The 14,225-nt window shown below is 40.9% G+C and overlaps 1 protein-coding gene across 1 annotated transcript in view; it reads left to right on the top strand.

Moving 5' to 3' along the window:
* Positions 1-13,425: 13,425 nt before the first annotated feature.
* Positions 13,426-14,225, top strand: part of LOC138528747 (hyaluronan synthase 1-like) — a 339,410-nt gene continuing 338,610 nt past the window's right edge. The window contains exon 1 of the mRNA XM_069640619.1: positions 13,426-13,572. The gene's annotated coding sequence lies outside the window, so the exon portion shown is untranslated. The remainder of the gene's footprint in view (positions 13,573-14,225) is intronic.

Genomic DNA, 14,225 nt, shown 5'->3' with positions numbered 1-14,225 from the left:
TCATCAGCATACATCGTTATATACCTTCACCTAGGCTTTTAGAAAGGCAACTAATCAAGCCTTTGATGAACTGCCCCCCCCTTAAACCAGAAAAAAGTAACAAATCCACTAACTTGAATAAATGGTTTTCCAATGATATTCTTGAAGCCAGATGATCCAAGCCTAAGGCCAAACGTCTTTAGAGAAAAGACCAATCTGCATTATCATTAGCGTCTTACAAGCTAGCTGCTAAAGACTATAAACTGATTATTTTTCAATCTAAAGCAGAACACCTCAATGCGAGGATTCAGCAAGCTGAATCACAATCTAAAGAAATCTTTTCAATTCTCAAAGAACTGAAAGACCCCCCAACTACACATCTAGCTCAAGAGAGCGATAAGTGGTGTCAAGATATTCAGGAAGGTTTCTCGGAAAAAAAACAGTAAACATCAACAGGCTATCAAAGTCCAGATATAACTGTTCTCTAATCATGAGACAACTCTTTCTACACCAATTACTGTTAAGAATGACTCGTCGGATAGCTATCCAGATCTCTTTTCTTTTGAAAGGGTCTCGATTGCAGAGGTTCTGGAGGTCATCCATAAATTGAGGCCATCATCCTGTCAGGGAGATATCTTCCCTGCTAAGCTATTAAAAGATTATGCAGATACCCTAGGACCCTGGGTTGTGCAATTCGTCAATCAATCTTTTGAAGAAGTGTATGTTGCTGTAAATCATAAGGAAGCATGGATTACGCCTCTCATAAAAAAGAAAACGTGCATCCATCTATACCGGGCAACTTCATGCCTATATCAAATGTGCCGTTCTTGCTTAAAAGTATCAACAGGATCGCCTACTTACAATACCAGAAGTTCGTAGATACAAACAAACTCTTGGATAATGAGCAATCCAGTTTTAGGGCAAACATGGAACGGAGACCGCTCTTTTGGATCTCCAGGCCAATATTTCTAGTCTTGTTGAAAAAGGAAACACTGCCTTACTTATGTTAGTTGATCTCTCCTCGGTGTTTGATCTTATAGATCTGTATCTTCTGGCCAAGAGATTGAGAACACCTGGCAGATGCTCTAACAATAAATTGATTTAAATCTTTCTTAGGCCCAAGGATGGCCGCGGTCGTAAAGTGTAACTTTAGTTCCCTGAAAACGCTGTTTACCTGTGGTTTTCCGCAGTGTTCATGCTTGTCGCCTCTGCTCTTTAATAGATTCTCGAAACTTATGTGACATGCTTAAAAATATGAGTGTCCAATTCACAAACTACGCTGATGACACCCAGCTGGTTTTTGAACTGTCAGGTTCCTATGAAAAGGATGTGCAAAGAGTTAACAAAGTGTTCAATGCTATCCAAAAATGGATGGCAAATAACTCCCTTGCTCTCAATGAAGCAAAAACAGAACTTGTAATTCTTGGCACACCTCAAAATATAGGGAAACTAAATCAACAATGTAAAAAATTCAAGATAAATAACAGTTTCATTGAAGTATCAGAGCATGTTAAGACCTTGGCCATATTCATGGACTTGCATCTTTTGTACAAGAGACATGTTTCTTATCTAAAATCAACATGCACATTTTAGACTAATCTTATATGGCAAATTCAACCATATTTATCAGAGCAAAGCCTAGCGTTGATTGCAGGAGCCATCATTAACTCGAAATTGGATTACTGCAACAGCCTCCTGATGGGTACCTCCAAAGGTAACATCAAAAAATTGCAGACCATACAGAATGGTGCAGTCAGGGCTGTCTTGGGCTTGAGTCTGCGGGAATAAATGTCGGTAGCGGGAAAAAACTTCATTGGCTACCAGTCCAACAGCTAATAAAATTCAAATGTTCTGTTTGGACCTTTAAATGTTTGACAGGCACCACCCATAACTATCTTGCTAAGAAATCAAGGTTCTGGTTAGAAGAAATCTTTGATCCAACCAAAAACATAACCTACCAAAACCACGTAAAACCTTGGAAAGAGTAGGTGATACTAATTTCATTCATTGGGCTCCATTGATTTGGAACTCCATGTCATCTCTGATTAAAAACCGCACATCTCTTACAATCTTTAAGAAACTGCTCAAGACGCACTTGTTTGATGAAGAAGAAATCCAATAGAATCTCTGCTCCGTCTCTTGTTGCTTCTCTGTTCTATGTTGTCTCTTCAATGTGAGCGCTCTGAGACCCATGGGCGATAGGGTGCTATAACATTGAAAATAAATTAATAATAATAAAAAGCTGGGAGAGGACGTGGCATTGGAGATTTGTGTGGCATTGAGGTGGGAAGAGAGTAGGTGTCTGACACTTCCACCTCTGCTAGTCAGTCGAGGAGAGTAAATGAAGGGTAGTTTGGTGTTGTGTAGGGCCACCATAATGACAGTGTCAGATGCAGAATCCAGGTTTCAGTAATAGCAAGAAGGTCTAGAGGAAGAGACCTGGAGTGAAAGTAGTCAGTGATAAAGGACATTTTGTAACATACAGACTGAGCATTCCAGACAGCAATGCCCAGTTGATGAGTTAAGGAAGAGTAGAGAATATAAAGCATATAAAGTGCTGTGTATGGCATAAGGGGCACCACTGGGGGCAACGTAAGCAGATTGGAGCTACGGGGAGCAGTGAAAATCAAAAGGAGATCTAGGGGTAGCAAGATCAATCATCGTTTGGCCACGGGTTGCAGGAACAGTTCCTGGGATGCTCTGGGACCAATCGTGAGCAAGAGGGAGTACTAAAGGGAAAATGATGCTGAAGGGAATGCTGCCACGAAGGGGCTCGTAGCCGTGCAGCAGGTAACAGGGAGGAGCCGGGGACAAGGACTGTGCAAAAAATGTGTATTTCTTTCAAAATGATGGATTTGTTGGGGTGGTGCTTGGGTATTTTAGGCTTACTTTGGGAACTCGCAGGTCTCCTACAACTGCAGAGTCACTGCCCACTCCCGGCTCAGCTTTGTTTTGAAGCTGGCTCGCAAGTCGATATGACATGTGCCTGCATGTTTATGAGGCATAAAGTGAGGTTTCTTTGGTTAGTTTGTATGTCTTACATGTTTATCCAAGTCATAACTAGCATTCCTCCGTGCACGGCTACCTACATAAGGTGTAAAATGGCAAAAATGATCCATATCCGCTGCGCTGCCTCTTCTACTTAAACGGAAGTGGTTTCCGGAAGAGGAGGGCGCACTCTAAAATATTAACTCCTTTGAGTGTAGGGATTACGTTTTTTAATTTTTTTAAAAAGAGTGAACTTTTAATAAAATTAAGGCAGATGCACAGCTTTATATTATTTTATTTGTATATTTCCAGGGTATTTATAATGCGTCTATACAACAAAAGGTGTTTCAAGACGCATCAAGACAAGGGGGAGACGACAGGGATGAAGAAAACAAAAGTGGTCCTACTAGACATTGGGCCTCATTACGACCCTGGCGGTCCGGAAATAACGGTGGCGGTAAACCCGCCGCCACCGTTGTTTCCGGACCGCCTGATCCCGACCCCTGCAGGCGGGAGGTGATGTTCCCGCCAGGTCTGACCTGGCGGGTTTAACACCTCCCGCATGCAGGCGGACGAGGAAACACCGGCAGCATTACGAGATGCTGCCGGTGTTTCCATGATCCCGATTCCCATTGAGTCCCATAGGACTCAATGGGAATGGGGATTTACACCATTCCGCCTCCGTGATTCCCGGAAAACCGGGGTTGTAATGCCCCGGTAATTCCGGGAATCACGGAGGCGGAATGGTAATACGAGTCCGGCGGTAACCAGGCGGTTTTACCGCCGCGGTTACCGCCGGACTCGTAATGAGGCCCATTGTGTCATTCGGATTGTGTGAGTGCAGTAACAAGAAGTGCAGGGGAGAGTGGCGAGGGGAAGTGCAGTTGAGAGCGGACTGTGCTAATGCTAAGGAGGGAAAGAAGTTGGTCAATAATCACCTATACAAGGCTGATAAATAAGAGTTGGGGCTAAAGCAGAGCCTGAAAAGAAATTCTATAAATGTATTATACTAATTTAATACACCCAATTTATTTAATATGTAAAGTCTTAATTCTATATGTATTACTGTCTTTTGCATTGTTCAAGCACAGACTAAAGAAATGGGTACTTATTGGACCAATATATGTTCTAGATCAGCCTGTAAGCAATATCTATTAACATCTACTTCAGGATCACTTGTGTTTTAAAGAAAGTGTTCACTTGGGGGTTTTACTAATGCTTTTGTGCAGTAATCATTCTGTGAGTAAGGGTGCATGCCTTATATGTGAATAATCCAAAGATGCAACCAACACACTATAACAGGGTTTTAAGTAACAATTCCTGTGTTTGTTTGTGCATTTATTTATTACTGAAACTACCTTTGTGTTCATGTTAACATTGTGCTGTGTTTGCTTGAAAAGTGCTTTACATTTGTGAACACGAAAATCCTGGTGTTTGCTCCTAAATATACTCAAAGCTTACTAAAGAGAAAATTGGGTGGCTAAAGGTTTGATTGTGCGCTATGCTCACTTAACTTAATTGGGTGCAATGAGCTGCGTGACGTGTGTCCTTGTACCGGGTACCCACCAATTACCGGTAGAAAAAATGGAAAGTTATGATAATGACACACTGAAAGGCGCTCTGCCCTGAATTGGTATCTTGTGAATTACTTATTATGGTGACATTATATATATTTTTTCTTTGTAGTCAGCTTATCTGGATGTATTGAAGAGCTATCAAAGCGATAATTCTAATCATTTCTCAACTACATGTATATAATTCTGGTGAGAAACACTCTCTTTAATGAATGAGCACTGTTATTTTACAAATTCTGCACTAATGAGCAAACAACAAAGTTTGTACATATGGCTCAATCTAATTAGGTAGTGAGAACATTCTGACACAACACTTATTTGTATATAATTTTCAATTATCATGCCAAGTTGGTTGGATTCTACTATGATGTCATTTTCACTATGCCATATGCCAGTTTAAACTCACTATAGCGTATGTGATATCAATAACTGCAGAGACCATGTGTATCAGGTCCTTTAAATAATTTTTCTATTTCACTTATTTCTTTTTTGCTTCCGACCTGTCCCTCCTCTACAATCAACCTTAATGACCTTTGGGTATGTACATATAATATACATATAATAATACATATGTATTTTATTATGTTATATTCTAAAACTTTGACTATGATGTGCAAAACATACCAATCTGTGTGCAATGTTCATCTTATACTCTACGCAATCTGATTTAATATGTTTTTTATTACTGTTGCTATGTCAGCCTTGAGGACGACCTATGGTCGAAACACGTGTCGGCTGACTCTGTGTGGAGATACCTTATTAAATCTACCTACATCTTTGATATCATGGACTGAACTTTTTCTTTCACAAGATACCAATTCAGGGCAGAGCGCGTTTCATTGTGTCATTATCATAACTTTCCATTTTTTCTACCGGTAATTGGTGGGTACCCGGTACAAGGACACACGTCACGCAGCTCATTGCACCCAATTAAGTTTAGTGAGCATAGCGCACAATCAAACCTTTAGCCACCCAATTTTCTCTTTAGTTTGTACATAGGTTTTTTGATACGTGCGTCTGAAGCTCACGGGCATATTCATGGCCAATTATCTATTGAATCGTGATGAAGATCGGGCAGCCCTATTTGCACCAAGGGGGAGCACAGACAATGCTTTCAGAAACACCCCAGGAATATCAGAAACTCTACAACAAAAATGTGTGAGATTGGAAAGACTATCACGTAAGGAAATCAACAAATATTGGGAAATAGCTTCTCTAACAAACTATTTGGAGAATTCCAAGATACCAAGAGGACTAAGAATACTAATATTTCCCAACTTTGACAATGATGATGACAAAGATTTAGCTGATCAATGGGAAGCAAACTTACATCAGAGTTCTAAGAATATGATTGAACTTTTAATTTCACATGCTAAGAGAGAACATATGAGAGTCTCACAACAGATAGATGAATTGAAAGAAGAGATCAACAAGATGACGAATCCAGAGTCTACAAAAAAGAAAAATTATGACAAAATGTATGAAATTTTGATTGAATATCAGGACGAGATCAAATTACGTAAATGTCGTAAATTCTTTAGGGATGACAAAGATTATCGCGATGACAGGGTGTACACCTTTCAAACCAAGTATGATAATATTTTGATTAAATCTCGAGATAATAATCCGGCCATTTCTCCCGTCAGCTCTGATCCAGACTCAGAGGAAGATATGGCTACTTTAGAAACTAATCAACCCATGGAACCGTCATCCAATAAAACAGGTTTTTTATATCAAATCAAAAGATACAAAAAGGGCGCCCTAAAAACAGCCAAAAAAGTCAGGTTTCAAACAAATCAACCATTTACTACAACACCACACACCACACCAGGAGCAAGAGGGGAGGAAGGAAGCACAGAAGAAAACGCAAGACCCAGGAGCATTCTAACACGCTCCAGTGCACGCAAACAATTGGGCAGATAGAGAACACTAATCTTGTGTTGAATTTATCCAATAGATCATTATCCATAACAGAGTTATCTGTTTTAAATAAAGGGCTCTTGTTCGCACCTACCTCAACTACAGACTTTACAGAATTTCAAATTGATCTATTCAAGTTTGTCCGTAAATTTAAATTATAAAAAAAGTTTTTGTGACTCAAGTTCGTACTTATTGTCCAACGCCTCCTCTGAATCCCCCAAGCGCACTAACCATGCAACATGTAATGGATACACACACTTTACTCTCACTAGATTCAGATAGTCTGATTGATGTTTCCTCTATGAGTAAAGATTTGGGGATAAATGAAAGAATGTTGCAACTTAAAGAGTTGAAATCAAGGTCCAAGTTTACACCAAATTTAGGTACTGACAATCTCATAGAGGCCTTTTATCAAGCTGTCACGAATAACATACATAAACATCTTGATATGGTCAGGGGCAAATCAAAACATAGATTCTCAAATTTAACACGAGAAGAAATTGCCTCACTCAATCGGTTGTCCAGAGACCAGTCCATTGTCATTAAGGAAGCAGATAAGGGCGGCAACGTAGTAATACTTAATACATCAGATTATTTAGACATGGCTAATAAACACTTAGCCACCCCAGATTGCTACAAGCATTTGAACACTAATCCAACTAAGGAAGTTGTAAAGAACATGTTATGTATGATAAATGAGTGGTATCAAATTGGCTATTTGACTGATGAAGAAAAGACATTTCTTAGTATTACTGATCCAATTATGCAGACAATATATTTTTTACCCAAAATACATAAGCCTTTTGATTCACTACCAGATGTTAGGCCCATCATGAGTGGGATAGGATGGGCCACGGAGGGACTGTCTACTTATCTTGACAATGCTCTTAAACAACATGTGGTTCTGATACCATCCTATATCAGGGACACAACACATGTGTTACAAATGTTGGACCAAATTGAATGGTGCTCACATTACATTTTGGTAACCCTTGATGTTTCTGCTCTATACACTAGTATAGACCATACACTGGCTGCAGCAACCTTAGATCACACCTATCGCAATGTATCAGCCTCCCATAGGACACACATCACAATGTTGAAAATATTCCTACAATTCACGTTGGATAACAATGTGTTTTTATTTAACAACAACTATTATGCTCAAATCAAGGGTGTAGCCATGGGAGCTAAATATGCTCCATCACTGGCCAACCTTTTTATGGCACAGGTGGAGGATAAACACATTCTTAAACAAACTGAGTATAGGTCGCACATAATATTGTGGAAAAGATTTATAGATGATATACTCATGATATGGTCTGGCACACCAGTGCAATTAGATCAATGTATAACATATATCAATAACAATCCATATGGCATCCAATTCACAGGACAGTATAACAATACACAAATAGATTTTTTAGATCTTAGGATCTATATTCAAGATGGCTCCATCAACACAAAAACGTATCGTAAACCATCAGAGGTTAATTCAACGCTGTACTCCACCAGTTGCCATCACTCATCAACTATTCAAAATATACCAATGGGCGAATTTTATAGGGCTGGTAGGAATTGCAACAAAGACCAGGATTTCCATGATGAATGTGACTTATTATCCAATAGATTTTTAGCAAGAGGTTACTCAACACGGACCATTCGTAAAAGTCTACATAAATATTGCAATATGGATAGAGCTGAAACTTTGAAACTGAAAACCAAGAAAACAACTCAATTAGATACCATTAATGTTATCACCAAATTTTCTGGAGAATCCAAACTTTTGTTTAAATTACTACACAAGCACTGGGATTTACTTCTGTTAGATAAAGACATTGCACCTTATTTGACCAACAAACCTAGACTTATTTTCACTAAATCAGTCACAATCAAAGATAGAGTCAGTCCTTCCTTTCTCTGTGCACCACAGATATACAAGACCACCTGGATGTCCCTGCCAAATGGCATTTACAAATGTGGAAAATGTTCTATAAATATGCAGAGTCAAACGTAACACACTTTACAGATGGTAAAGGTCGCACTATTCAGATCAAAAACTTTATCAACTGTCAGACAAAACATGTAGTATACGCAATTAGATGTGTTTGTGGAAAGGTTTACATTGGCTCTACTATTAGGCAATTACGTATCAGAATATGTGAGCATGTCTCGAGTTTAGGCAGCCAAGATCCCAAATTACCTCTTGCCGTTCATTGGCAAACCCAACATCAGACAGATAAGAAGGATGATAAACGCTTTGTGGGACTCATTAAAGCGAGTTTGGGGAAAAGAGGTGGTGATTTGTTATTGAAATTGAGACAATTGGAAGCTAAATGTATATGTGCATTACGATGCACAAAAAACGGTCTCAACACAGACAATGAGATGTTTGTGTTTCTATAATAATTACTACAGGAATGATACTGCATGTATGGTTGTACATGACATTACTGTTGACACATACATATAACAACTACATATAACTACATATATATTTCAACACAGACAATGAGATGTTTGTCTTTTTATAATACCAATTACAGGAATTATACTGTATGTATGGTTGTACATGACATTACTGTTGACACATACATATAATAACTACACACATATTTCAGCTTTGGCCAGTTATTTTGGGCGAAATGATTAATATTGAATCCATAAATATTGCAAGCAATTGCATTGAATTGTGTCATTGTCACTATGATCAAGCTTGATGTTAACTGGGACTTAATTGAGGGCATTGGTCAGTAAATTCTCCGGTGCCATTGGTTAATGCGAATGGGCCGATGTGCATGCGAGTCACAGAGACACAGTACATTGTGACCTCGCATGCACATGAGATTAGTGTCCTCGAAACAGCACATGTACAAAGTACATATTCAGTGGAAAATATGACTGTTTACTATGACATGAGATCACACATATTATAGTATCGAATCATCGTGCCTTAGGCTAATTCTGATTTCAATTATACTTGATTATTCATTCATATACAGTTATCGCGCTTATGCGACAACGGTGCATGATAACAATGGGGATGAGCCAATGCGCATGCGCGGCTTTAAAACACATCACATTGTTTCTACACATGCGCTTGAGGCTAGTGTTTTAAGACGCACCATACTGTGTGTACACATGCGCTTGAGACTAGTGTTCTCATAATGGCACAAGCGCATTGAACATATTCAGCCATAACCAATGGCTGAATACCACGTTATGAAGCTATTCATATATATTGTACGACTAGAAGCACACGCGCTTTTAGTTATCTACTTCGTTTAGTCCGGGGATCGAGCCCATTTATTTTTGGTAAGCGCTATGCCAGCTACTCCATATATTAGCCAATGCCTTATAACTTTTTACTTATTATGGTGACATTATATATATTGTTTCTTTGTAGTCAGCTTATCTGGATGTTATGCAGAGCTATCAAAGCGAACATTCTAATCATTTATCAATTACATGTATATAATTCTGGTGAGAAACACTCTCTTTAATGAATGAACACTTTTATTTTACAAATTCTGCACTAATGAGCAAACAACAAAGTTTGTACATATGGCTCAATCTAATTAGGTAGTGAGAACATTCTGACACAACACTTATTTGTATATAGTTTTCAATTATCATGCCAAGTTGGTTGGATTCTACTATGATGTCATTTTCACTATGCCATATGCCAGTTTAAACTCACTATAGCGTATGTGATATCAATAACTGCAGAGACCATGTGTATCAGGTCCTTTAAATAATTTTTCTATTTCACTTATTTCTTTTTTGCTTCCGACCTGTCCCTCCTCTACAATCAACCTTAATGACCTTTGGGTAGGTACATATAATATACATATAATAATACATATGTATTTTATTATGTTATATTCTAAAACTTTGACTATGATGTGCAAAACATACCAATCTGTGTGCAATGTTCATCTTATACTCTACGCAATCTGATTTAATATGTTTTTATTACTGTTGCTATGTCAGCCTTGAGGACGACCTACGGTCGAAACACGTGTCGGCTGACTCTGTGTGGAGATACCTTATTAAATCTACCTACATCTTTGATATCATGGACTGAACTTTTCCTTTCACAAGATACCAATTCAGGGCAGAGCGCGTTTCAGTGTGTCATTATCATAACTATACTCAAAGCTTAGGCACTATGTGTGAGGAATTCGACCAACCACAGGGTGAGTGTGCGCTCACCTGGCTTTTTTGAAATTTTATATAAAAATGTAATGATGGTAGATCAGCTTCTGAAAAATGTGTGGGGCTAATCCGCATGACATACATATAGACATGTGTAGTCTGGGTAGCTACAGTTTACAGGCGCTGTCGTCCCTGTCACATATAGTTGAGATATGACAGCGAAGAGTACACCATGTCATCTTAGAAGGAGGAGGGCAAAACCTTCCTCCTGTCATGGCCAGCCTAATTAACTATCAAAGGCTCCATGTGTCCACCCTGTCCTTTTATGGAGTCCTGCAGAATGGTGGCAGTGATTAACATAATTAGCATTGTAATAGAGTATACTTCAAACAGGCCCACATCGGGCCTGGCTACCGTAACAAAGGAGACAGGAAACCCCAACAACCTTTGATATGCATCTCTGTCAACCTGAAGCCAGCTACCTCCTCTTAGTATCAAGGGCAGTGAACTTTCATGCCTGGGACAGCTGTTTACAGTAGTCGTCCCTGCAGGGGGACCCCCCTTCAGAAGGTAGTTTGCAGAAGTCAGTTTGCAGAAGTCTGGTCTCGCCACAGCTTCAAGGGCGACCTGCCACTTTAATCAGGAACCACAGAGTGCTCAATTAACCAGAGAGACCCTTTGATCCACAACAGACAGGAAGATCAGTGGGGCTTAGTATTACATGTTTTCACCCCTTTACCTTTCTGTTGCAAATCACTCTGGTTATGACCTCATGCATACAGAAGGTTGTTGGTTGGGACCCATGGTTGTTTTATTAAGGTAGACTTGGCCTACACCAATTACTGTGGCCCGTTTGGCTTTAAAAGAGGGCTAAGCCCCTCTTTTGGGCAAGTCATCTGAAGACTTCGCTAGGAGTATCAAGAAGAACACACTATTGGACCCTGGCTGAAGGTACAGTCTGATTTACATCATCCGCCAGTGAAGGAATGCCAGGACTTCTAAGAGGGAAGCCAGATCCTTCCCCTAAACTTCTCCCAGTTAACAGAGGGAGATACTGAATGCAGCAGCTCCAGAACCGGTACCCAGCCAGCACCCAGCATGCCCTGCTAGACCCGTTAACCAGCAATGAGACAATTTCTGACCCGAGCTGCCATATAGGCCCGCCTGCAGCCATCTCTCCAGCCTTGCTCGCGGAACTGCCTGCCAACTGATACCCACAACTGTCTCCTATTTTGAACTTTGTTGCAAAAGCTGCAAAGCGCCCAGAAACTGACTCTGCACTGTCGAGCACCAAGAACTTCTACAAACACAAGGTACATTGTGTCCGAAGGCCCCTACCAACATTTTATGACCCATTGCTCCCTTTGTGTTGAAACCAAGTATCCTTGAACTATTGTGATTAATTACTATACCGATTACCCTAGTGTCTGTCCTCTGCATTCCTTTACAGGGTGGGTTGTATTTTGTAGTGTGCTAGAACTGTCTGTTGTGATAATATAAAGTAGATATTTGTATACAACCTTGACTGGACCTTTTATCATTGGGTAATAATTGTATTTTCTCTGTGATGCAACTAACCAACGATACACGACCTTGCGGAGATAAGCCTGCCGTTCCGTCCACATTACCAAAATTGGACAAGGAGGTCTTATAATTTGCTTGTGTTTCCAATCTGTTCAGATCCCTTCTGCTATAATAGCGGTGTGGGGGTGATTGATGGTTTAGAAACTGATATTCATCCCTGGACCGCTGGTGCCCCTGAAGTTGATTTGTCACACTATGGTCTTACAGTTCTTTTGTGGACAGCGCATGTGCATTGCCACTACAGGTGCAGCATGTTTGCAGGTGGATTAGATTCCCCATCCAATTTTTATAGGGATCCACAATATCCCTCTATCAACGATGGGGACCAGTTAGAATTAAAAAATGCTAGGTACCCACCTAGTGTGCAGTAAAAGGAACCAAGTGTGGTCTGTAGACTCCCTTCACTGTCAAGGTTCCTGTGCACATGTCGCACACAAGAACTCCAGAGTTGCATGGTAGGTCCATTTTGTACAGCAAACTTGGGGCGCGGGATAGCCTTGTCCCCTCCCCTTGTAGACCCCAGACATAGGAGAGCCCAGAAGAGACAGGGGGGCGCGAGAGCGAGGGACACTACTGCCTATCAGAAAACCTGACTCCTCCATATTTAACTGGAAGACCGCCATGGTAAAATGCAGTCCTCAACGGATACAGTAATATGGCATCAAAGTATAAAGTGAGATTCCTCCCTCTACATTTAAATTACAACTGGAGTACGACAGAGGGTTCATACGTGACAGGGGTAAAACATTACTCAGAAGATATTCGGATTTGGATGCATTTAGATGGGCTGGCCATCTTCTAAAGTGATTGTGAGAGACAGGATGCCATTGTGAAAAGGTATTTTCTTATTATAGAGGCATTGCACACTGTGGCGCAATACACTCTCACACTTTTCCATGTGTGTCCTTTTGACAACTGACGACCATGGGGGGACACATAATAACGCCAGGCGCGCCCATTATAAGTTATACACTCCCGGAGTGGGAGTGCCGAGAGTACATCGGTTACAGTGTACGAATTCCGAGCCCTCCATCTTATGAAAGGGCAGCAGCGGGAGCCGCGATGCTTTCTTCAGAGCGAGCTCCGGCCGCGATGAAAACGGAGACTGACGATCTAAAAGGCAAGCCACCCGCTGCCTGGCCCGGTAGGCCTCAGGCCCCGTGGAACCTAGAACCAGTGAACATTCAAAAGCAAATCCAGTAGAACTGCCACCGCCTGGACGGCCTCCGTAGAAGCTGGCAGCCTTTCCATGGTATCACTGCCACACACGATATCCCGGTTATTTTTCGCCAATATGGCGTGGAGCTCAGATTCGGAAAAACCGTCACAGGGAGCCCACACACATCGCCCCCCAGACCTGTGTTAAGAGGTAAGGAGATGTCCGTTGGTGTTTGGTTAGAGTCCACAGCATGAACTCGGGCGTCCGCAGGAGTTGGGCGGCGGAAAGGAGCTTCTGACATTCGCCCACATGCCCTGAAAGTTTTATACAGGCCAGCTGCCCTTGGCTCCATCTCGTCCGTGTTATGGCTCTAAATGCGCAAGTCGGAGGCCCCGGGGCCTTAAGCAGCCTCTGCACACGTGAGCAGGACTATGCTTGTAAAATGCAACGCAGTAAAAAACGGCCTCTGCATATTCATATAAGGGAGGACCTTATCAAAAGCAACACGATGAAGGCGGTGCCCTCCCACAGGAGGACTGGCAACATTTGGCCTGGCAGTTTGGGGGCAAGTGTACTTGCTGGCCCATACTGCTTCACCCACGCCCACAGTGCAGCGGCCTCAACTTCCAGAACAAGTAATTTCAATACAAAACTCTCTCCTTCCCACACATTCTCAAGTATATATAATAGACATTATTGACATTACTTTCCTTTTATGCAACATATTTTTCAGTATTGTTTGAGGTTCCTTGAAGACCGGATCCCTTGAAATTCTCCCGCTTACCAAACAAAGTAAAATAATTCCAACAGTTTCCTTGCATATTTAGTTTGAATGTATTGGTGTCAGGGTCCGATTGAGTGTG

The sequence above is a fragment of the Ambystoma mexicanum genome, chromosome 1q, assembly GCF_040938575.1.
Source record: "Ambystoma mexicanum isolate Mex_15411 chromosome 1q, UKY_AmexF1_1, whole genome shotgun sequence".
Classification (NCBI taxonomy): Eukaryota; Metazoa; Chordata; class Amphibia; order Caudata; family Ambystomatidae; genus Ambystoma; species Ambystoma mexicanum.
Note: the sequence above shows the minus strand (reverse complement) of the source record. Positions and strands in the feature narration are given on the sequence as shown.